The sequence below is a fragment of the Castor canadensis genome, chromosome 12 (genome assembly GCF_047511655.1).
Source record: "Castor canadensis chromosome 12, mCasCan1.hap1v2, whole genome shotgun sequence".
Taxonomy (NCBI): domain Eukaryota; kingdom Metazoa; phylum Chordata; class Mammalia; order Rodentia; family Castoridae; genus Castor; species Castor canadensis.
Window position 1 is genome coordinate 10,454,578 of NC_133397.1, and position 23,096 is coordinate 10,477,673.

Below are 23,096 nucleotides of genomic sequence, written 5' to 3' on the forward strand. Positions count from 1 at the left end.
GAGACAAGTTAACCTGAAATCTTTCTTAGACTTAGTAAAGATCACCTTACACTGACTTCATGTTGAGGAATGTCATCATTTTGAACCCAGATACAGTGCACTCCTTGAGAATCTTTTCTCAAGTAGAAAAAACTGTGTTAGCTTTTTTTTTTTCCAGTGCATTCTTTTTTTTTAAATTTTATTTTATTCATATGTGCATACAATGTTTGGGTCATTTCTCCCCCCTTCCCCCTGCCCCTCCCTTAACACCCTGCCCCCTCCCTCTCCTCCCCATCCCCTCGCTACCTGGCAGAAACTATTTTGATGATATCTTTTTTGTCTGGAGAGTTTGGTGGGTGTCAGGTTTTTCTTTCCATTTGTTGATGGTGTACAGGAAACTTTGTAGTAAGAAATGAGCAGTTCATTATATCTGAGGGCCACATGGCACAGGAGGGGAGGACCATCTAAGCCTGGCTCCAGGGCCTTTGAAGTACATTTAAATACCTACAAGCATAGCTTGAAACCAGGCTCAGAGTGAGTATAACTCTGTTCTTGCAGGTTCTGGTGATAGGATGCATGCAGGTCACCACACAGAAGTTGGAGAAGTGGGGAATGACCAATCCTTATTGTTTGTGTATCAGGGTACTTCCATGTGCCCTGATTCTGTCCCTTTACCTATACCAGGTTCACCTGGGCACAGAGATAAAGGTGAGAAACAATGCACATCTGGCTCCTTTCCTCTCTCTCTCTCTCTCTCTCTCTCTTCATCTTTTCTCCCCTTCTCTCTATTCCCTACTCTGTTTCTTTTTTCTTCTCTTGTTCTCTTCTGTTTCTTCTCTCTTCTTCTCCTCTTCTTTCTTATTAAGCTGTTTCTATTTCAGTTTAGTATCTAAATTCTAAGTTTTATTTTGTTTTTCAGATGCTCTCTGTCCCTCTTATGATGCAGTTGTTTGATCTTCTCAGAGTAATACCAAGATTTTCCCAAATCAAGAGTTGTATCTCCTTTCCTTGCTTTCAGAAATGCTGACAGGAGATGGGAAGGGTAATTTGGGATCCAAGCCCTGACTTGGGTTGAGAGCTTAGGAAGAATTGTCTTGAAGGGTTGGAGATCATGTTAGCAAGTTTAATGCTAAAGTATTCCTGGGAAGTGTGGATGATTCACAGGGTTTGCTAGTGGTGGTTGGGGGTAGTCTCTTCTTTTACGTGAAAAATGAGTTATTTGTGGGAACTTCGGGGCCTTAGTAGTCAGAGCATCTTCTCTGCCCTCCCACCTTTTTTATCTCGGAAATCTATGAGCAAAGTCAAGCACAAACAGGATATGTGCATTTGCATTCACATCCACCCCTGGATGCCAGACTCATAGAACTCCTGAGTGCAGAGAGGTTCAGTGATAGAATTTGTAGTGGACACTTGAAGATACACTGTTTTTTGCCAGTTACTCCGACCCTGTCAAGTCTTTGTGATATTATAGAAAAGGATAATGCCTAGTGAATTCTGGACTCAGAAGATGATTTTCATAGCCTAAAAGGAAGAAGACCTAATAAATAAAGATGCCTTCAAAATTCTCTGAGATAATTACCCTTTCACTAATAAAATAGGGTTTTTTTCATGCCTCCTGAGTACTTAGCTTTGGCTAAGTGGTGTCTTACAGATTTTTATATTCTAGTGGAGGAAATAAATGATAAACAAATATGAAAATGAATGAAGAAAGACGAAGATAAAGAGTGCTAAGTACTTTTAAGAAGAACCCAGGGTGCCATGATAGGCAGTCCCAATGAAGGGAATACTTCACCTAGGAGAATGTAGAATCTCTCTTAAAGTGTCAAAATAAAACTGAAGCTTGAATCCAAAATATCAGTCTTTCCAGTATCAGGCAGATCACACTTTCCAAAACTCTTTATCAGCTCCTAGGGAGCTGTGCATTTCTGTCTGATTTGCCTAACTAGAGACCTGGTAGCTTTATGGTGGTCAACTCTTGCTTTGCTCAGGCTGTATGTATTCCCCAGGTGTACACTATAAACTCCAATAGCTAAGGAGAGAGAGGGTTCTGTCTGGGACACTTGCAGAATAATGGTTGCAGGTTGCATTTCTCAACATTCTGCAAGAGGATTCTGCTGACTGACTGGCCAATGCAGAGATAGGTATCACATTCAACCCAAGCATCTATAAAAACAGTCCATGGAAGGCTCTCTATTGAAAGTTTTATTTCACTTCCTGCTGTCTGCATTTTTGGACTAGAATTTTTGTGAAGGTGCTCAAACTGTGTGCAGTTGATTAGATGTAGTGAAGTGCATGCATTGATACAAAGTAAGATACACCAGTCATCCTTTTGTCCAGTTGAGATGCTTCCCCTGCTTTTGTCATGTGTGGTCTACACTGTGACAAGGCATAAGACTCAAGGACATAAGTAGGTCTTCATTTCTCTTTACCATTTGCTCTCAGTAATGTCCGTAAGTCCTGAGTGCAGTGATCAATGTTTATGGAAGCCTTGCTCTGCACATCACTTCCTGTTGTGGAAGCAACATCTCTCTGTGGCTAAGCAAAGTCTGCCTTCTCCTGGAGTAATAGGAGGGGCATCTAAAATGTTCCTTTTGGAGGGAAGCATGACTTTAGAATGTTTGCTTAGATTCTGAACATATGGAGTCTAGGATACTTTCTCTGCAGCACTACTAAGTTTAACTGAGCAGCGGTAGCAACTCCAGTAGTTTGGGGTTCTTGTTTATCAATTCATGCCTGGTGTCATCCGGACTACATTAGCAGCAATTGGAATACCCCATCAGTGACTGCATCCTGGGAACTTCGGCCACCTTTAGGCCAGATGTCACTGCATTATCTAGGTCTTATATGGTACTGATGCAAATTAGGTATCTGCGCGAGCTGTAAAATTTCAGATGATTGACATTTGTCCTGCTTCAGTATAGGGGCTGCAACAGAGAAAGAACTAGACCTTTGCCTCTATATTAATGTGAATGTGAGCAGTGTCACTGCAGCCTTGGGTGTGAAGGTGGCCCTTGACCATACAGATAAAAGCCAAGGGTGCCAAGGGGACAGATGGGTTCCAGTAAGCTTGGAAAATAGCCGAGTCACGAAAGCACTTCTTCCTTAAACTCATAACCAACTGCCCAAGTCAGGAAAAGAAATGGCCATTTCACTTGCCCTTTCTGTACCATTACAGAAGCCACTGAGCAAAACCTTGAAATTACCCACAGGTTGAGCACTTTCTTTTGTCCATCACTGAAGTCTAGCTTTCTTTTTCCCTCTGTGTAAAAGATCTTCACCTTCAGCTGGAAATATGATCGGCCAAACAGTGAACATGTAGCTTTGTTTTATAGCAAAAAGCCAATGCACTTACAGCTTATTCTGTTTAAGGAAGAAAGGGCTTTGGTTAATTCGTGGTGCAAACTTACATTGTTGAACTACTATAAGATCCTTGCATATTGACAAAGGGCTGGATTGATTTGTGTATCATTTTCATCAAGTGTAAATAAGTCCTACTAATTGGAGCATTCTCCTTCTAGACCCAGCACAATCTCATTGCACCAGTAAAGGCAAACATCCAAAAGATTTCTCATGACTTTATCCTCTGAATCTCCAGCCACAGACAGGAAATGGAAAATAAATATATCATGTTCGTTACTGCCGAGTATGGTTAGGTTGTCTAGAACTGCATTTAATTAGATTGTTAGCTGGATTGCTATTTCACTCTGAGTCAGCAAGCACACGTCCAAAGTGATGTATGCTGTAATTTTTTCCAATTCTAGAATTCAGTTTTTCCTCCTCCTCCCTTCATTTCTATTAGTAAGGTGATATGAATTCGTAGGAAAACATCAATTTGGAAACAATTAGAACTTTGTTCAAATCTGTGCTCCTCAATTTCTTATGGAGAGATGAGATTGTTTGAATATTTTTTAGCCTAAGTTTCCTCTACTCTAAAATGGTAATACACTCTTACTTAAATGTTGTAATGGTTATCAAATGGAGATAAAATAGTAAGAACCAATGCAAGTAATGGTGGTAAATATTTCTTACTTCTATTTTCCTCTATCAATTTGCCTTGAAATGCTTGTCCTTTTGCTAGCTTTTAAAAAATGATTTGTAGGTCATTCTTCCTTTCTTCTTGATCATTTAATCTTTACACAGTTCTAAGAACATGTCTTCCAGCTTTCAGGCAACACTGGCCCCCATTCTTTGCAGACTGCCTACCACCAAGTCAGCCCTCTTGAAGAGTTCAAAGGTCGCCATTGAATCACACTTTCACTTGCTGATTCAGTAAACAAATAGATATCGATTTCCTGGGATGTGAGCACACTAGTGGAAACACAGATAAAAAAAGAAATTTTGAGTAATGTGATAAATACTATAACAGAGAGGCAGTAGCTTCTTTTCAACTTTAAACTCCCAATTTTTCCAAAAACAACTAGGATTGGTTTTAGTTGACTCCTATATATTTTTCCAAATAATGAAATTTTGGACCAGTACACAATGGCAACTCTGAGTTGACAACCTGTTAGTGACAGCATTTATCACATTGATTACAAAATCTGTTTTCTTAGAATAATGTGAATGAATAGCCAAGCACAGGTGATTTGCCTGTGTCATTTCTAAATCTTCAGATGGCACAATACATGGTTAGGATTTTTGTTTTTGTTTTTGTACTAAATGGATGAATGACAAAGAGAAAGAGTACTGGCTTTAGAGACAGACATTGAATTAAATCCAGTGTTGTCAGGTACCAATTGTTGGAACTCTAGACGACACTTCATACCCTCCACAAGAATCAGTTTCTTTAAAAGTCCAGTGAAGGTGATTAAAGCTACAGCAAAAATTGTTGTATTAATTTAAATAACATAGTGCAGGTAAACAGTAGACTTTGCACATGGTATGTGATCAAAATTTGTCAGTTTGCTTGTTCCTCTTCTTCCTTTATAAGAACCCACTGAAGTAACACAGGTAAGGCAGCTCTCACAATGCTGAGGACCTCAGTAGTACAATATATTGACTCTTTTCCCCCTTTCACTGTGCGTGAGTAAAATGCTGGTGTAGAGCTTGGCTTCTCTACAGCAGAGTAAAGAGGAAATCAAGGCATGTCAGTTATCCCCTAGTGGAGGCTGCATTCATACTCATTTCTCTGAGATCCCTGAATACCAAGGACTTAACTGCTTAGGAACTCAAAATTCACAGGCATATAAGTGTAATCTGTCACTTCAATGACATATAGGCTTTTGATCTAGTTACATAAAACTCTGCTTGGTTCCATAACAACAAGTGCTGAACCTGCATTCTGGATGCTTTTTTTGCATTTTGTTTTTATGCTTTCCTTTAAAGTATTGAACAAGAGCATTTTTCAGTCCAGATACATAGATCTCTTTGCATATTTCTTCTCATTTTACTGCAATGTTAACTTTGCCTCAGGCTCTCTGAAAGATTGGAATCTTCAAGAACTTTAAATTCCTTTCTGTATAGACAAAAGAAAGTGACTTGCTTCACCATTATGAAACTGTTGTATATTTATGGATTTTTAAGATGCATTTTCAAGTCATTGAGCATTCTATTAACATATGAGAGGTACCTGAGAGACTGAGGGACTGGATGCTTAGGCCATTGGTCATACTCCTTGCTGGGGAAGTAAATTTGCCTTCCCACACCATCTGCAATGGTAGCAAGGCACTTGGAAACTCTTCACTAAACAACTTTTTTGCAATTAAAAGCATATGTCCAAACTATAGTATAAGGAAATATATATTTTATACCTTATAGTTATATATATATATAGTTTCTTCTCTAGAGATTCAAATATTAAAGCCATAAATTTTCAGATGAGACAGAAGCATAGTGGCTAGAAGCAAACGGATGGCCACATGGGTAGAACCTGGGCTTCTCTGATGCCTGGCCCATCACATTGCTCAGCCTGGTGAGTTTGATGTGTGGTTGAAAGAGAAACTAGGCAAAGGCAAGAGCTATGGAATGGCATTTGGGAACTCTATCTATGGTGTCCATTATGGGTGGCTTATAGAACATATTTTTTTGTTGTCTTTTTTTGGCATTGAAGTTGATACCCAAGGCCTTACTTATGCTAAGTAAGTACCCTACCACTGAGCTATATCCCTAGTCCACATTGTTTTTCACTAAATGTGTTCACTCAGGTCACAAGTACTGAGTTATTACTGTGGCAGTACTTCTGAGCAGAAGGAGCTGTAATAATGATGTAATGAAAAAAAAAATCCTTCTCCTGAAGTACCTGAAGAGAGATAAAGCTATTGCCCCATTCTATCTACAGTCACCACAGGTCTGTGTTTAAAACTAAAGCTGAATTGGAAGCTAGAAGATGATAAAAAAAAGGGGCCTCCTCCAAAAGCGCAGCTATCTAAGAAAGTTTAGGTGAGAAAATAGTGGTTAATTCAATGTGGAAAGAAATACAGGCTCTTAGAGACTTTCCTGTGAGCAAGCCTATGAATATGAAAGAAAAAGAAGTCATTCCCCCACTTCTATCTGGAAACTTGTCACCCACTGCCTTCCCTCTACTCACTGCTGAGCCCCATGCCTTCATCTAATGGAGTCTGGGACAGCATCTGTACTGGTCTGTGTCTTACTAGCATGATAAGCACCAGATACCCTGAGACAGAATTTTTTCCCAAGTCTAACTTATTGGAGGTCTGTTTGGAACCAATTCACACTAGGATGAGAGTCTGGCCCTAAATCCCAGTTCTCTTGACTGGAGCCAAAACAAAAGAAACAAAAACCTTTGATCAATTCACACCGTTACTTACTCCCAGAACATCTGCATTCGACATTGTTTGTTTTTATTTGTTCAGAACTCACAACCCTCATTTTTCTGGGGGAACTGCTCTTCTCTTACAAAGTCATGTGATTTTGAGTAATTAACCATATTTTTCTACGACAAAGACACTGAACCAGAATTGGACTTATCACTAAGTTAGGCCAAATGGACTTTATATTTAATATTGTTCAACTTGCTAGTAGAGGTGAAATGGTGTTGAAATGGTGTTGACCCAAGATTCACAGACTAATCAGAAAATGTTTGCAGACATATTTCCTGGCACATGTAATGCAGTGGAAGAGAGTACAAAGAAACACAAATAAAAGAGAAATACAGAGAGCTCAGATTAGTCCCATAATATCCAAGATTGGCACCAAACCTTGAGTGGTTAATTTTTCTCCTTTAAGCCTCATTTTGTACTTACTACCTATGGTGATTTGAGCTGATTTAAGTCTGAAACGTCTCTGACTACTGTAGAGATGAACTTTGTCCCCCAAATATGCACAATGTTGAATCCTCATTGTTGACAGATGTTGGATAGACAGCACTACTAACAGCTTATTGTGAGTATTGCTTGTTTTCACAACATTCATCTATTTATGCCTCATTGGCTAGAAAAAAACCACATGACCAAATCTGACTGCAAAGAGCCTGGGAAACAGACTTTCCTCTGCATTCAACTAAACACTGGGGCTCTTAATTGAAAATAAAAGTGGAATCTATTGAAGTGGGTAACTAGAGGTTTTCTAAACACTCAAAGATGGAGCAGTAAGCTTCATTTTATTTCTCCTCAAAAACTACTAAAAACTGTAAAACTTTGTAGAAACATTAAGGAATGAGTAAATAATTTGCTATAGATGAAAAAGCAAAGAATTCTGCATCAGGCTCATGTTGGAGTTATCTTAGAAATGCAAGTTTCATAGAACATTCAAATATCAATTAAGTCAGCAGGATTTCATACTCAAAGAAAAATATTATGATAATTTCAATGGAGGTTAAAAAAGTAATTTGATAAAGTTCAGTAATTATTTTTTGAAAAATAAACTAGCAAATCTAGGGATAAGAGACAATAACCTTAACTTGAAAAAATTTAGCAATAAAACTCATTGTATTAATATAATTAATCCTAAGTAATTGAAAGCTTGTGATTTCAGCTCAGGAACTAGAGAACTTTTGCTTTCTGTTCTATTTTGTAGGCTAGATCAATCAATAGTCCTTACAGTAAAACAAGACAAAGAAAATGAAACACCAACAACAAATGTGTAAGGATTATAAAGGATTAGACAAATCTGTCTTCAACCTCAGATGATTATAATTACATACAGAAAAAATTCAAAAAAGGATTCTAGAGGTAAACTGTAGAATTAATAAGAGTTTAGTAAGGTTGCTAGATATAAAAATTAATATCTAAAGGCAATTAATATCAAAATCAACAGAGTTCAGAAAACAAACTTTCAAACATTACTATTAGCACTATGAAAGTACACAATGCATCTAGAAGTTAGAAAAATTGTTCAAGAACTACTTCTAATTGGTAGCTTGACTTCTCACTTTCTTAATATAAGCTCTAGGTATCAGAATTCTTTATCTAAAACCATTTATCCTATCTCACTTTCTCTACAGTTTTTTCTCATTCTTGTTTATGAAAGCCTTTCTTACTCTCATCCATAGAAATATTTTCTATATTATTTGAAAAACAGAAAATAGTTTGATCATTTCTGACTACACTGTATTTCAGATCCTTTTAGTTATTTAAGAGTATTGACTGCAACAAGGATATTTCACTCATGTATATTTTCCTTTATAAACACTTAGCCATCTTTCTGTTTCTGAAAATTTTTATTGCACACCAAGAAGAATTGAAACAGATTTTTGCTACTTTTGTTTCACTCTGTTGACAAATCCATCCTTCACAAAACTACTCAAAAACTCATTGTTATTTCCAACCTATATTATGGCTAGTGAAGATGTAGAAATAAAAGAATGTTAGAGAGTGTTTGATAAAATGATCATTATTTTCAGATGATAAGGTTGTATAACAGGGAAACAACAATTAAATGGTGATATAAGAACATAAAGAATAATTTAATAAAATGTCTACATATAAAAAATTTAACATGTTAAAATCATGAATTTGCTTTTGGTAAACAACAGTTTAAAAAGTAATAGTGGAAAGAGACAGCAGTCCCTATTTGTACTAATCTAAGACAGTTTGCATTGGCTTCTCTATAAAAGCAAAAGGGTGAACCTATCCAACATTTTGTCATAGTCTCCCGAGTCCTTGCAGCAGCTTTTTCCGTGTTATGCTTCATGAAATCTGTCAGGTTCTGGTTCACCCCGAAGATGTAAGAGTACTTGTCTATTCTCAGGGGCCAGGTAGAAATAGGTAATTTGATGACTGTACTCTCCTTCATTTCCTCCTAAGATAAGAAACACTATTTTTTTCCAAAATGTATTACCCCAAATTTCTTTTGAGGACAACTAACTCAGCCTCCAACATAGAAAATGTTTTAGGTTTTTGTCTCCAGAGAACTTTGGCTCCTTGGAACCTCAAGCATTCATAATTCTGAGGAGAATCTTAAAACGTTGTAAGATACCAATTGGTGGTGGTGGTGGTTGCTTTTCCTTTGTTTCTTCTGACAAAAGAATGAGCTTCCCAAAATAATTTTAGACCCTTTCCAACTTTCAGGGTAGAAATTCTTCCAGTAATTAAATTTCATTGATTTTTTTTTTTTACTACTTAGCTTTTACCCATTAAATTTTCAAAAACTCAAAACTTGTCAGTTTAGTCTAGGGACACTACATTTTTGAGGCCGTTTATTACCCTCGTTGGTTTTTACTCTCTATGTCTGAACATTAGTTCAGACACTTAGTATAGAGCCTTGCTCTTGTTCTGTTCATTCAGCGCACTCAAGCCTTGAATGTATGACTTAGGGAGAAAAGAAAGAACAATAAGACATCACAGTGAAGGCATCTTCCTTATTTCTACATGACAATATAGAGTTGAAGAATAGAAGAAGCAGAAGTGCTGACGGCATGGCTCAAGTGGCAGAGCACCTGCTTGGGAGGTACTAGGTCTGAGTTTAAAATCCAGGACTACCAAAAAAAAAAAAAAAATCCAAGTGCCCTCTGCTTGGCACTGTGGCTGACAGCTGTAATGCTATCTGCTTGAAAGGGAGATTATGATCATCAGCCCCAGCAAAATGTCACGAGACCCCATCTCAACCAAGAAAAGCTGGGCATAGTGGTGTGTGTCTGTCATCCCAGACACAGGGGAGGTATAAGTAGGACAATCATGATCTAGGCTGCCAGGGGCATGGAGCAAGGGCAAGTCCTGAGTTCAAAACCCACGTCTATGAGGAACAAAAAGAATAAACTGGAGAGAAAGAGAGAGATTAGTCAACAGAACAATTGTAGCGTTTGTTCTTCCTGCCTAGTGAGACTTAGGTAAATTTTAAATTTCCCACCTAAAAAATAAATGTGATCACACTCTTAACAATATTGGAAGATTATATTATAAAACACTTTCTAGCCTGGCCACATAGCTCATGCCTCTAATCCCAGCTACCTGTGAGGTAGAAAAGGAAGATGATGAGTTTTAAGCCAGTCTGAGCAAAGTTAGTGAGAGACCCTATTTTCTTATTTATTTTTAACTTATTTTTGAATTATTATGCATTAATAATTCAAGGGGACTGTGATAATCCCACACGTGCATTTGGGATATGTTGAATAAGTCCATTACCTCTATAATGGCTCCATTCTTCCTCTCCCTGCTTTTTTCCAAACAGTGTTCCATGGGTTTTATTATGAGACCCTATTTCTATAAGGAAACATATATTTAAAAGCATAAAACTTTGTTGGTTAGTTCAGTAAGTTTGAACAAATATGCAGACGCACGTGCCTACCACAAAATCATATTAAAAAACACTGTCATAGCCAAAATACGTTTCCTCATGTTGACCTTTGTAGTTGACCACTGTCCCCCGTCCCTAAGCACCCAAACCTTGAAAACCACTGACCTCTCTTCCTATGGTTTTGCTTTTGTTGGAGATCATATAAGTGAATCATGCAATATGTACCATTTTAGACCTGGCTTCCTTCTCTTAGTAAATTCACTTGAGCATCATCTGTGCTGATGTGGGTGTCAACAGTGAATTAATTTTGTTGCCCTGTAATATTTCATTTTGTGTGAATAAAGTTGCTGTAAACATTTACGATGCATTACCCATTTATGTTCTCAGTGCTGATTATCAGCTGAGATTCATTCTTTTGCATATGGTTATTTAACGTTTCCATCAGCAGTTGTTAAAAAAGTGCCCTTTGTATATGGGATAGTTTTTGCATCTTCATCAAATGCTAATGGCTTATATTTATATAGTCCTGTGTTGGATTTACCATTCTGTTCCAGTGATCTATGTGCCACTCTTCTCTGATCTCTTTTATTTTTGTACATCTTCTTTTACACAGCATAATTATTTTGATATTCAGACATGATGCGCATAGTTTATTCATTCTATTATTGTATGATCATCCATTCACCTGTAAGTTGAAATGTTGATTGATTCCACTTTTGAATTATTAAAAATGAAACTCCACTAAACATTTCTCATATAAATCTTTTTATGAACACATGCTTTCCTTTCTCTTAGAGAAATTCCTAGCAATGCATGACTAGGTCATAAGGTAAACATATACTTAAATTTTAAGAAACTTGCAAATTATTTTCCAAAGTGGTAGTTCAATTTTGAATTTCTACCAATAATATTACTACTATGTATTACTTTAGAAGTTTAATAGTATTGTTTTCTATCAAGGTCTTTCTTTGCCACAGTTTGAGTAAAGTTTTGTGGATGGTATGATTTAAATTTGCCCTTTCTTCATTTTTTTATGTAGATCCAATTTTCTGTGTTGTATCACATCCCTTCTGCCTGAAGCATTTCTTTAACATTTCTTGTAGTATAGGCCTCCCTGAATTTGGGCTGATATAACAAATTACTATACATATATACATGGAAGTGCCACAAGGAAACTCCCTGTGTAGCTATCCTAAACAAGCAAAAATGCCATTTCTTTTTCCTTTCTTTTGCAAAATCGGAGAATGGGAGGGCAGAACAGGCCCTGCCTGGGGGTGTGGACACCAGTGGGAGTAGGAAGGAGGTGGGGAAAAGGTGTAAGAGGGTGAATATGGTGCAAAACCACGTACACATGAATGTAAATGGAAAAAAGTTACCTGTTGAAACCATTTCTCGATTTGGGGGAGGGGAGATAAAGGACAATGGTGCAGGGGGTGAATTCAAGTATGATATATTGTAAGAACCTGTATAAATGTCACAATGTACCTCTATCCAGCACAAAAATACAATTTTAAAAAACCCATATCACTATAGGGTGGCTTCAACAACACACATTTATTTCTCTCAGTTCTGGAGGTTGGAAGTCTAAAATCAAGGTGCCAGCAAATGTAGTATCTAGTGAGGGACTTCTTCCGCTTTGCAGATGAGTATCTCCTTGTACTATCCTGTCATGACAGTGAAAAGACAGGGTGAGAGGAGGGAGAGAGGGAGAGAGAGAAAGAGAGAGAGAGAGGGAGAGAGGGAGAGAGAAAACGAGACATGCTCAAAATCTCTGATAGGCTCTCCACTCTTAGGAAGTGATTACCCTCCAGGCTGACTTTCTAGAGCTTGCATTTAAATTTGCTTGCTGTTCTCTGATCTTCTTGGACATGTGGTTTGATACCTGTCATTAAGTTTTGAAAATTCCTACTGGTATTTCTGGTATTTCTTTGGACATTTTTCCTGACACATCTCGTTTGTCTCCTTTTGGATTTGCAATTACATGTATGTTAGAAAACTGAAATAGTCCCTTAGGTTTTGGATACTCTTTTGCTGTCTCCTTCTCCCTGTCTTCCTCCTTCTTCTCTTTCTTCTTTCCCCTCCCTCCTTTCCTTTCTTCTTTCTTTAAAAACAGTTTCTTTTGGGCTTTTGTTTGGGTAATTTTTATTGTCCTATCAAGTACATTAATTCCTCAGTCAAATTAAGTTTACTGGAAATATAATCAAAATTTTTGTCTCTATTACTGTGCTTTTTATTTCTAGTATTTTGATATTATTATTTTCTGAGACTTTCCCTCTTTCTGCTGAAATTACCCATCTAATTTTACACAGTATCTACCTTTTCTACTGCAGCATGAAACATAATTACAATTTTCTATTTAATTTCCTGTCTGCAAGTTATAAAATCCAGTGTCATATCTAAGTCTGTTTCTGTTAAATACTTTGGACCTTACCAGTGTGTTTTCCCTTGTCTAGTGTCATATGCCTTGCAATTTGTTGTTGGCAGCCAGAAATATTGAACTGTAAAGAATGAAGTAAATAATATTTTGTCTAGAAATGACATTATTTTCTTTCTGCCATGCCTCCACTGAAACAGCATAAATAAATCTAGAAAGGAGTAAAACTTGAGCTTAATTTTATTGTTTCTGTGTTAATCCTCAGTGCATAGTAGGTTTCAAATTTGTCAGAATACCTTGTGTTTAGCACGGGGGCTAGATGTCTGGGTGTTTATTCTGAACCTCTGCCTCACCCTTAGCTTTGGATATTCTTCTAACACCATGCTTCCTTTCAAGCTGGTGTGCCTCTCCTGTCCTTCTAACCCTAGTTCACTATTACTTGTAGGAGTAGTGGTCTCCTTTTCTCCGATTGATCTTAGGCAGGAATGGTATTCTTTGTCTCAGGAATGTTATTTCCTAATGCCACAGCATAAAATCCATATGAGACCCCATTAATAACCCTGGTGCCAGTGTGTATTTCTGCCCTTTCCCAGGGTAGGATTGTTTCATCTGTTCTCGTCCGAGTATAACAGATTGTCACCTGTGCTTCAGGATGGCACACTCATTGCCTCTCTTCCCAAGGTTAGACTTAAGTGCTGTAGGGAAAATGAGAATGAAGAATCCAGGTGAGCTCTCACACCTTTCTTACAGTGTCTGCAATTTCATCCCAATGTCCACACCATGGGAAAGATGTGTTTAAGGATTCTTTCCAATTTCTTCAGTGAGTGCCTGATAAAGGAGCTGGAGAACAGCTCATGAGAAGGTGAAAACTCCTCCTTTGTCTGTAGACTCCAGGGACTCTACACTCTGTCACCGGCCTATGAATGACCTCCAATAATTTGTGAGTAGCTCTTACTGGTGGTCTGTTTCATCTTCCTCAACTAAAGAAGTGTTTATGTTTTGCCTTTCCTTGCAGGGTGCTTTTCTGCCTTGAGATTTGGACGTCAGGTGGTTTCAAGAAAAGTCTTAAACTTGATGTTTGTCAAGGTTATTTTCTACATTAAGCTGGGTGAGTCTTTATATCCTAAAAGTAAACCAGAAGTCTCAATGATACCTTAAAAGAATATAAATATTTAATCGAAACCCTCTACATTTTTGTGAAAATAAATTATGTCATAGACTTTTCTAGGCTCATTATACCCACTGTGATCTGACTGTTGCTTCTCTTTTCAAAACTCATCTCTTGGACCAGATATAGTAGTCCATGCTTATAATCCCAGCTATTTGAGGGACAGAGGTAAGAGGATCAGGTTCAAGTTTGGCCGAGGCAAAAGTTAACAGGATGCTTTTTCAAAAACAAGTCAGGTATGGTGGAACAAGCTTGTAATCCCATCTACTTGGAAGGGAGAGGTAGGAGGATCATCATCTAAGGCTGGCCCAGGTTAAAAAAACCACTGAGATCCTATCTGATACAATAATCTGAGGCAACAAACTAAAAGCAAAGGACTGGGGATTATGACTTAACTGGCCCAACAAACTTAAGGCCCTGAATTAAATAACCACTACTGCCAAAAATGAAACAAAACAATAAAAAAGCATAGCAACAACTCATCTCCCACATTATCTGTAAACCACAGTGCATTAACCTCTCTCCACATCAAGTTTTCTGTAGACATTGCATATTTCTAGCTTTTCTAAATTCATACTCACCATTTTTATTTATGAAATGGTCTCTCCTGACTTTGATTGTACCTTGTATTCTTTATGACTAAGGCAAATGTCCATTCATTTGTGAAGTACTCTCTGATTGGTATAATCAAATAATTTTCCTTTATATTCACATTATTCTGATTTTTATCATGAGATATGAGATGCCCAATGACATTAATATTTACATATTTATCTTCCCCAGTAGATGGTGAATTCTGTGGATATTTACTCATTATTGAATTACTAGTACCTTGCACTGTTACTGGTTGATGAACAATTGAGTTCAGAAAATGAATATGTTAATGAACTGTAATTTTGGCTTCTAACTCACCTGGTATTGTTTCCTTAGTTTCTCATATGCCTTTAGAATAATTTCTAACACTCTGTAGCCTTCATAATAAAGCTACGAACTAGTTGCTATTCTTATTTTATAATTTAGAAGCTGAAGCTCAATGATTAGATGCATTTCCAAGGTCATCCAGCTAGGAAATAGTGAGCTGGCCTCTAAAATCAGGTCTGCCTCATTTCAAAAGTAGGATACTTGATCTGCTAATTACTTTTTAAAGCAGGTATTCAAATGGGAAGATTAAATGTCATCCTGACCCAATCAGCAACCTTTTATTTTCATGAAATCTTTGACTTTTAAATTTAGCCAAGAGGTAATTGTTACTTCTTCAAGAACTTCCAATTTCCCAGGAATAAAAGATGTCACCTCAAGAATTTTCTTCTTATGGTTTGTGCATTCACAAATATAGTATAAATTTAGGATGGACTCCTATCCCCAGAACTTCTTGAGTTAGCTATCTGAATAACTACTGGTTAAGAATGAATGTCAGGGAAGAAGTATTGTTACCAGGTATAACATTATCTAAAAAGAAATTTCAATAATTTTCTGTTTTTTTCTCATAATAAAATATTTTTGGAAGTGATCCTCAGATGGGAGTGATTGGCACTGAAGACATTCATCACTTGTTAACAGAGGCTAAATGATACATCCTCCTGTGAAGTATTGCCACATCCAACAGTCAGGGCAGTTTGTAAATAATGGCCAAACCATATACGAATAAAACCCACTAATATAGATGTGTAAGTATTGTTTATGTATTTGTAGTTTAAATCATGTAAGAATAGAAGTGATTTTAAAACCAAAAGCTCAATGACACCGGCTTTTGTATTTACTCTTCCTCTACCTTTACCATTGCTCATTATTTCCTTAGATGGCTTTGAGTTACTTTCTAGTCCACTTTCTTGTCTTTTCCTTTCAATCTGAAGGACTCTCCTTTATATTTCTTGTAGGGCAGTTCTACTAGTAATGACCTATTTCCTGAGAATGTTGTAATTTTTTATTAATTTTTGAACAATATTGTTGCCAAATACATAATTCACATGTTTTACTTTCACCGTCATCCTACTGCTGTCTGGCTTCCATGAGTTTTTAATAATAAATTAGCGACTGATCTTTCTGGGGAACCTTTATATATGGTGAGTAACTTCTCTCCTGCTGCTTTCAAAACTCTTTTTTTGTCTTTGCTTTTTAACATAATATGTGTTGGTTTGGATTGCTTCAGTTTACCCTCTTTAGAGGTTCAATTAAGTATTTTGAATATGAAGATTTATGTTTTCTAGCAAATTTCTGAAGACGTTGGCCTTTTATTCATCAAATATTATTTCTATCCCCTTTTTCTTTCCATCCTCTTTTTCTGAGTCTCTGTTATGCAATATATTGCTGTACTGGATAATGTTCCAGAGATCAATTATTTTCTATTTATTTTTCTTCAGTGTTTTCTTTCTAGACTTCTAACAGATATTTCAATTAAACTATGTTCAAGTTCAATGACTTTTCCTTATTCTTGCTCATATCTTGTGTTAAAGCTCTCTATAGATATAATTTCACTGGCTATAGTTTTCTGCCCTAGAGTTTCTGTTTGGTTCCTTTGTAAACAATTTCTTCATCCTTATTAATATTCTTTGCTTGGTGAGATATCATTTCTGACTTTGTCTAGGTCTTTGTTCATTGTTTCCTTTAGTTCTTTGGACATTTTTAAGAAAGCTTATGCTAACATAGAATATTTGTATAGTATATTAACAACTGGACTTCCTCAACAACAGTTTTGGTATTTTCACTCTGAGTGGGCCTTATAGTTCTCTTTCTTGGAGTGTTCTTTTGCTGTTATTATCGCTATTGTTATTGAAAACCGAGTATGTTGAATATTATAATGTAGTAACTATGACAATCCAATTCTCTTCATCCTCTCCAAGTCTTGTTTTTGTTCCATCACAGGTTGTAATTGTTTGCCTAGTGCATTTTTTCTAAGGTATTGTCATGTAAATACTACTCTTTGCTGTGTATAGTAACTGAAGTCTTTGCTCTGTTAGCTTAGTGGGTCAAAAAGTAACTTGACAGAGACTTTCTTGGATGTATGTACTCAAAACAAGGAAGGAAGAAAGAAAAGAAGAAAAAAAGAAAGAAAGAAAAGAAAAGAAAGGAGAAGGAGAGAATAGGAAGGCAAGTGAGGGAAGGAGAAGAGAGCAAGGGAGAGGAGAGGAGAGAAGAGGAGAGGAGAGAAGGGAATGAAGGGAAGGGAAGGGAAGGGAAGGGAATTCTGGTTATTGTAGAATGACTTTGTTAGGGCGCTCTTTCTATTCTTATCCAGTCTGTTTACAATTCTGTCTTAGCCTATTTTCCTACTTAGACAGAGTCCAAAAGCCAGTTAGAGATGAAATCTAGCATTTTCTCAGGTCTTCTCTTAGTGTGCATCTAGTCTTAAGCATGTACCTGGTCTTCCATGTTCCTGTTATGGGCTGAATATCTGTGCCCCTCCCCTCCAGTTTCACATATTGAAATCCTAACCTCCACTGTGATGATCTCAGGAAAGTCTTCAGGAGGCAATTAGGTAATGAGAGTGGAGCCTTTAGGAAAGTGATTAGTGTCTTTATAGAAAAGACACAAGAGATTTCTCTTCTCCATGCAAGGAGAAGATGACCATCTGAAAACTAAGAAATGGACTCTCATCAGACACTGGTTGTACCTTGATCTTGGACTTCCCAACCCTCATTATTGTAAGAAATACATTCTACTGTTTAGTTCACACCATTATTGGTATATTGTTCTAGCAGCCTGAACTGACTAAGACAAATCCTCAGTATATCAGTATATGTGGGAACATTTCAAGGCTTTTATACTCATGTATTTCCTTCCTTAGCCTCTTTTTAAAGGACTTTGGTCTTTCCTCTGTTTGTTCCAACAGTTGTCTCTTTCCCTTATAACTGTAGCTAGTATACATCTTTAAGTACTTTTGACAGACGTGTCTCAGGAGACCTCTCTGACCCTGAGAAAATTCTGAGGGGGATGAAACAAAGCTAAGCCTCTGAAGCATTCTCCCAACAGATTCCCGGAGCATAAAAACATAAAATCACAGTTCTTTAATTGAGATCAACATGCATATTGCCCTTTTCAGAATCAGGAAGATACACCAGGAATGTGGGCCACAATTCTTAGATCAGCCTCTGAAATACAACAACTTCTTTCTTCATTATGTACTTTCCAGATTGTTATATATTTTTATTAGATCGTATAGTTTGAAAAACATTCATTTTGACTATTTATCTCTCTTAAATATTTCTTCAGTTGAGTTCCCTGTGCTGCCATTTTCAGAGATGTCAGTCAGAATGATCTTTTATAGAGATATTTCAGGGATTTCCATTAAAGTCAGTGAAGCAAAACATGACAGATTTCCAACTGGCAGCAACCTAGGATGGAAAAAAACAAAATGGGAAGGAAGTTTGCAGTCAAGAACCTGTTAAGTCAACTCTGTATAGAGGGGAAACAAATTGTCCAGTGGTGGAATACCTGTAATTGTGGATTGGATAGCTGTACTCCTTCCTCAAAAATTTCATTCAGTAAAGTTGAAATAGTAACCCCCATTACCTCAGAATGTGAGTGTACTTGCAGATAGGTACTTTAAAGCAGTACTTAAAGTAAAATGAGGTCAGATGGGTGAGGATGCACCAAACTGACTATCTTGATGTGAAAAGTGGATTAGTACACAGACAGAGAGGAAACACCATGGGGAACACAGGGAGAAGATGGCCATTTGCAAGCAAAAGAGAGAGGCCCTCAGCAAAACAAAACAAAACAAAACGTAGCAACAACAAAAAATTCTGACACTTAGAATTTTTGAGCTGGGTCTCCATAAAGTGAGAAAATCCTTTTTATTTATACCACTCAGCCTGTGGTTGTTTGCTATGGAGGATTTAGGAGACTTAAACATCCATTCAGCAGAGTTGTTCCAAAGACATGAACTGAGCACACATTTAGTGCTAGGAACAGTGTTAATCTTCCAGGAACAGTGTGTTAAAAGGACCATAAAAGCACTTGGAAGGCTGAGGCAGAAGGATTCAAGTTCCAGGCTAGTCTAAATGACATAGGGAGACACTGTCTCAACAAAACAAAAAACGAAAAACCAAACCAAGCAACAAACAAAAAAGATCACTAAAGCAAAGAGATCAAGAAGTAGCAAAGAAATTTGGGAAGTTTAAAGTAGATGAAACAAAGTCAAATATCATGCTAGCAATTAAGACAGCTCAAGGCAACAAAATCTCCATTGCCTAATTCCAAGAGATCCAGGCACTAGTGGCTCTATGTTTAGTGAAAAGGAGGGATGACCAGGCTAAAAGATAAGAGTCAGAATTCTTATGTTTAAAAAACATTTTGATATACAATACTTTTCCACATTTCCTGGATCCCAGTGATTTCCCCTGTTCTCCCACACTAAAAATATGGAGGTTTATTCTCTATAGAAGTGTAGCAGAGCATTTTGAGCCCAACTAAAGTTGGATGGATTAGAATAATATAAAAATATTCAGAGATAAGTGAGGATTTACAATATTTGGCCTTCAGCTTTTCTTCTCTTGGCTCCAGAATGTCAGAGTGATTTCCAGAGGCTCTTCTCAGGCATCAAGAGAAAAGAACTAAGGATGCCAACTATAGGGATCCCCAAAAAGGATGTAGTCAGATTATTGTTTTAGTCATTGCCTCATTTAACCCACAGGCCTCAGAAAAAGAGTTTACTGACACTTTCTAATTCCCCAGTGGCACATTAGTATACTATTAATAATATTCTTAGTCTGTTACCAGTCTAGTGTAGTCTAGGTTTATGGAAGCAAAGTTATTTCATTATATAAATAGATATCTGATGTACAGAATTCACTTGAGAAAGGCAGAGCTGTCATTTTTAAACAGCAATAGACAACCACAGGTTATCAGACTGAAAAAAGCACATAATGCTTTTTTCATAATGAGAAGTGGAGAGGAAACAAACTGGTAAGAATCAAAAACCTCCCAGAAAAATTTGCAACTTCTTATAGCATGAGAAATCACGAAACAAACGATCATCAGAGAAAGAAGAGAAACACGGACAGGTTGCTCCAGAAAGTAACTCTTAGAGAGCTCTATAAAACTTTGGAAGTTAAAGAGCAGAAATGGAAAACTCAAAAGATGGATTCAATCATAAGAACAAAAAGTCATAGTATACAATAGATAAAGATTAAAAAAGTATGGGACAAGCACAAAAAATGTCAGCATGTGAATAAAGAGAAAGTAGAAAAACAGGTAGGGAAGTTGTTCACAGAACAATCAAGAAATAGTCTCAGAAACAAAAGGTAAGAATTTTCATGTTGACAAGGCCTGCCATGCGCCCAGAGAAACAGGTGAAACTCAAAGTCTTCCTTTTTCTGTATGTATCCTCTGAACTTTCCAAATTGATAGCAAAAAAATATAAGTTTCCATTCTGGAAAAAAAATGGGATTCAAATATTGGCACATGAATGAGAATTCCATCTTTTTTTACTGGTAATATTGGAAGTTTAAATGAGGAGAAGAATGTATCTGACATCTTTAACAGCTGATTTTCACCCTAGAACCTGAAATTTAAGAAAATGATCAATGAAGCGTGAGAAAAGAGTAAAGTCACTTCCACAAATCTAATTTTACAACAATGATACTTGTCATGTTTTAAGGGGCTAGTCTAGCATAGCTGTAAACCAATGTATCAGAACTGAAATTAAAAAGTAGAAAGATTAACATTATTTTGGTGAAACAAAATGAAAAGCCAAATTATTCAATTAAGAAGGTTAATGCTGGTATGCATCCCTGGGAACTAAAAAGGAATATTTTTCTAACACACCAAGTATAATTTCCCTAAAAATAAAATTAATTTAATCACATTAAACGGGATAATGCAATTAAGGTACCTGGCACACAGTTCTCTGTCAGTACTTCCACTCTAGCTCTGCAACCTTGAAAAAGTCATTCCTTTCTGGGCTTGAGTGCTAACTGAACAAAGGGAAAAAATTGGGTTAGAGAAGAAGCTCAGTGGTAAAGTACTTGTTTAACATGCTCAAGGAACTGGATTTGCAAGGCCCTGAGTTTGCTCCCCAGCACCACAATAGAAAAAAACAAAGATGTGGGAGGAACTGACGCAGATTGGAAACCCTTTTAAAACCCCTAAGGTATTAATCCACTTAATATTGATGGATGCTGTCTTTGAATAGTGTTCAAACTTCACCCTAACTTTTAACCCTTTATCATAAGCATATTAAAGTAAACAAAATCTAAAATAAATTCCTGAATTACTTTATTGTTTTAATAAATTTGGTGAAATGAGGTATGGAGAACAACGTAACTTCTATATCTTTCAACAATTCACAAAGTAAACTTCTCCTTTTCCTCTTAGTGATAGATAAAGTGACCTCAATTCTAGAAAAGTTGAGGCCAAGGTTATCAGCACAAAAACACTCTCAGTACTTGGAAAGTAGATGCTACTCAGGAAGTCCAGCAATGTCACATCTGTAATCTGTTTCACAGTACCTGGTCCGTGGTAGACTTTGAGCAAATGCAGTCTCATAGGATTGTAAAACCATGGCATATAGTTTAGGGCAATTTAGTTTAGGGCTGAAAAAACCTTCCAGATCCATGGGTGCCGTTCTCTATCCAACAGACAAAAATAGCTTCTCCTTGAGGGAAGCACATACTTCTGCCCCAGTGTCCTTGTGTGGCTGATGCAGATGCAGATACCTCTGCCTGTTCTCTGTCCCTCCTAACCTTCCATTTTCTGAACTGTTTCTTTGTCCTTGCAAGTAAATCAAAGCAAACTTGAAATTGAACTCAGGGATGATGGCTGGCTGGAGTTAAAAATGGGAGAGTCTGAGAATTTGGATGGTTTATCTGACCCTTCTTTTCCATCCCACCCCCTATTGAATTTAATTAATTTCAAGTTGAAACAGATTTATTTATATTTCTCAGAACATTCTAGTGAAGTTGTCTTGATTTGGGCCAGTTTCTAAGTGCTTTTTTCCCTTTTATTTTAAAAGAAACTTGAGACTCTGGTCCCTATTAAAGAGAAAGAAAGCATCATTGATGTCCAGCTTCCCTCCAGCTACCCTGAATTTGAGCAGACTGCATGACTCATCTTTCCTAGAAACACAATGAGATCATCATGTCTGTTTCCTTCCCACTCTGTGAACAGTTGAATTGGTTTCCTCTGTGTTCAGAGATTTCTTTTTTCTGAAAAGTCTTTTGCTTGCTAAAACACAGAGTTTAATCACATAATTGGGATACAGAGAGGAAGGAAATGAGCAGTGTTAATGTGTTATTTTTTCAAGCATCTCAATCCATCTCTACAAAACTAAAATTTTATAAATGATGGAAAAAGATACACATATATTTCACATTAATTCCTCCTATTATAGGGAACTCACCAACTCCAGAGGCAATTAGATATTCTTTTAACAATCCCCTTAGGCCACTCCTGCTTTCAGGGACCTAAAAATCTAATGGCCTGTCACTTTTACTTCTTGTCCCTAGCCCTGAATTTGAGCATCAGATGAAACATGTCTAGCCCTTTTCACACAATTATGTCCTATAGCCTGCTCTACTTCATGTGCAGATTCCATAGAGTATAGGTTGCTTCACTTTAGACATTTAGTTTTACTGCTTGATTAACAATTTGGCTTGAATTCCAAACCAATTCAAATATCTGGTTAAATATTTCTGTTAAGTGGCTGCTCATTGACTTGGCAGGTTACATTATAGAATAGGCAACTATCTGGCCAAATGTATTTTTCTGAATTTTACAACTAGCTTGGCATTGCTGTACAACCAGTATCAAGACCATGCTTATAACAATGAACAATTCTGTTTTTAAATTTTCTTAATACATTTTTGAAAGGTGTTGTCTAAATCAAAGTATTGCATCAATTTACACATAATTCAAATATGAAATTTTCACTTACTCTTTTGTGTGTGTGTGTGTGTGTTTGTGTGTGTGTATGAAAACAACACGTTACAAAATGCATCTTCTCAG

General features: G+C 36.9%; 1 long non-coding RNA gene across 3 annotated transcripts in view; it reads left to right on the top strand.

Moving 5' to 3' along the window:
* The window catches only part of LOC141414762 (uncharacterized), a 131,174-nt gene that overhangs the window by 18,148 nt on the left and 89,930 nt on the right, over positions 1–23,096 (top strand). For all 3 annotated transcript variants that reach the window (XR_012439603.1, XR_012439602.1, XR_012439604.1), the window contains exon 2: positions 14,001–14,093. This is a non-coding gene — a long non-coding RNA (uncharacterized lncRNA). The remainder of the gene's footprint in view (positions 1–14,000; positions 14,094–23,096) is intronic.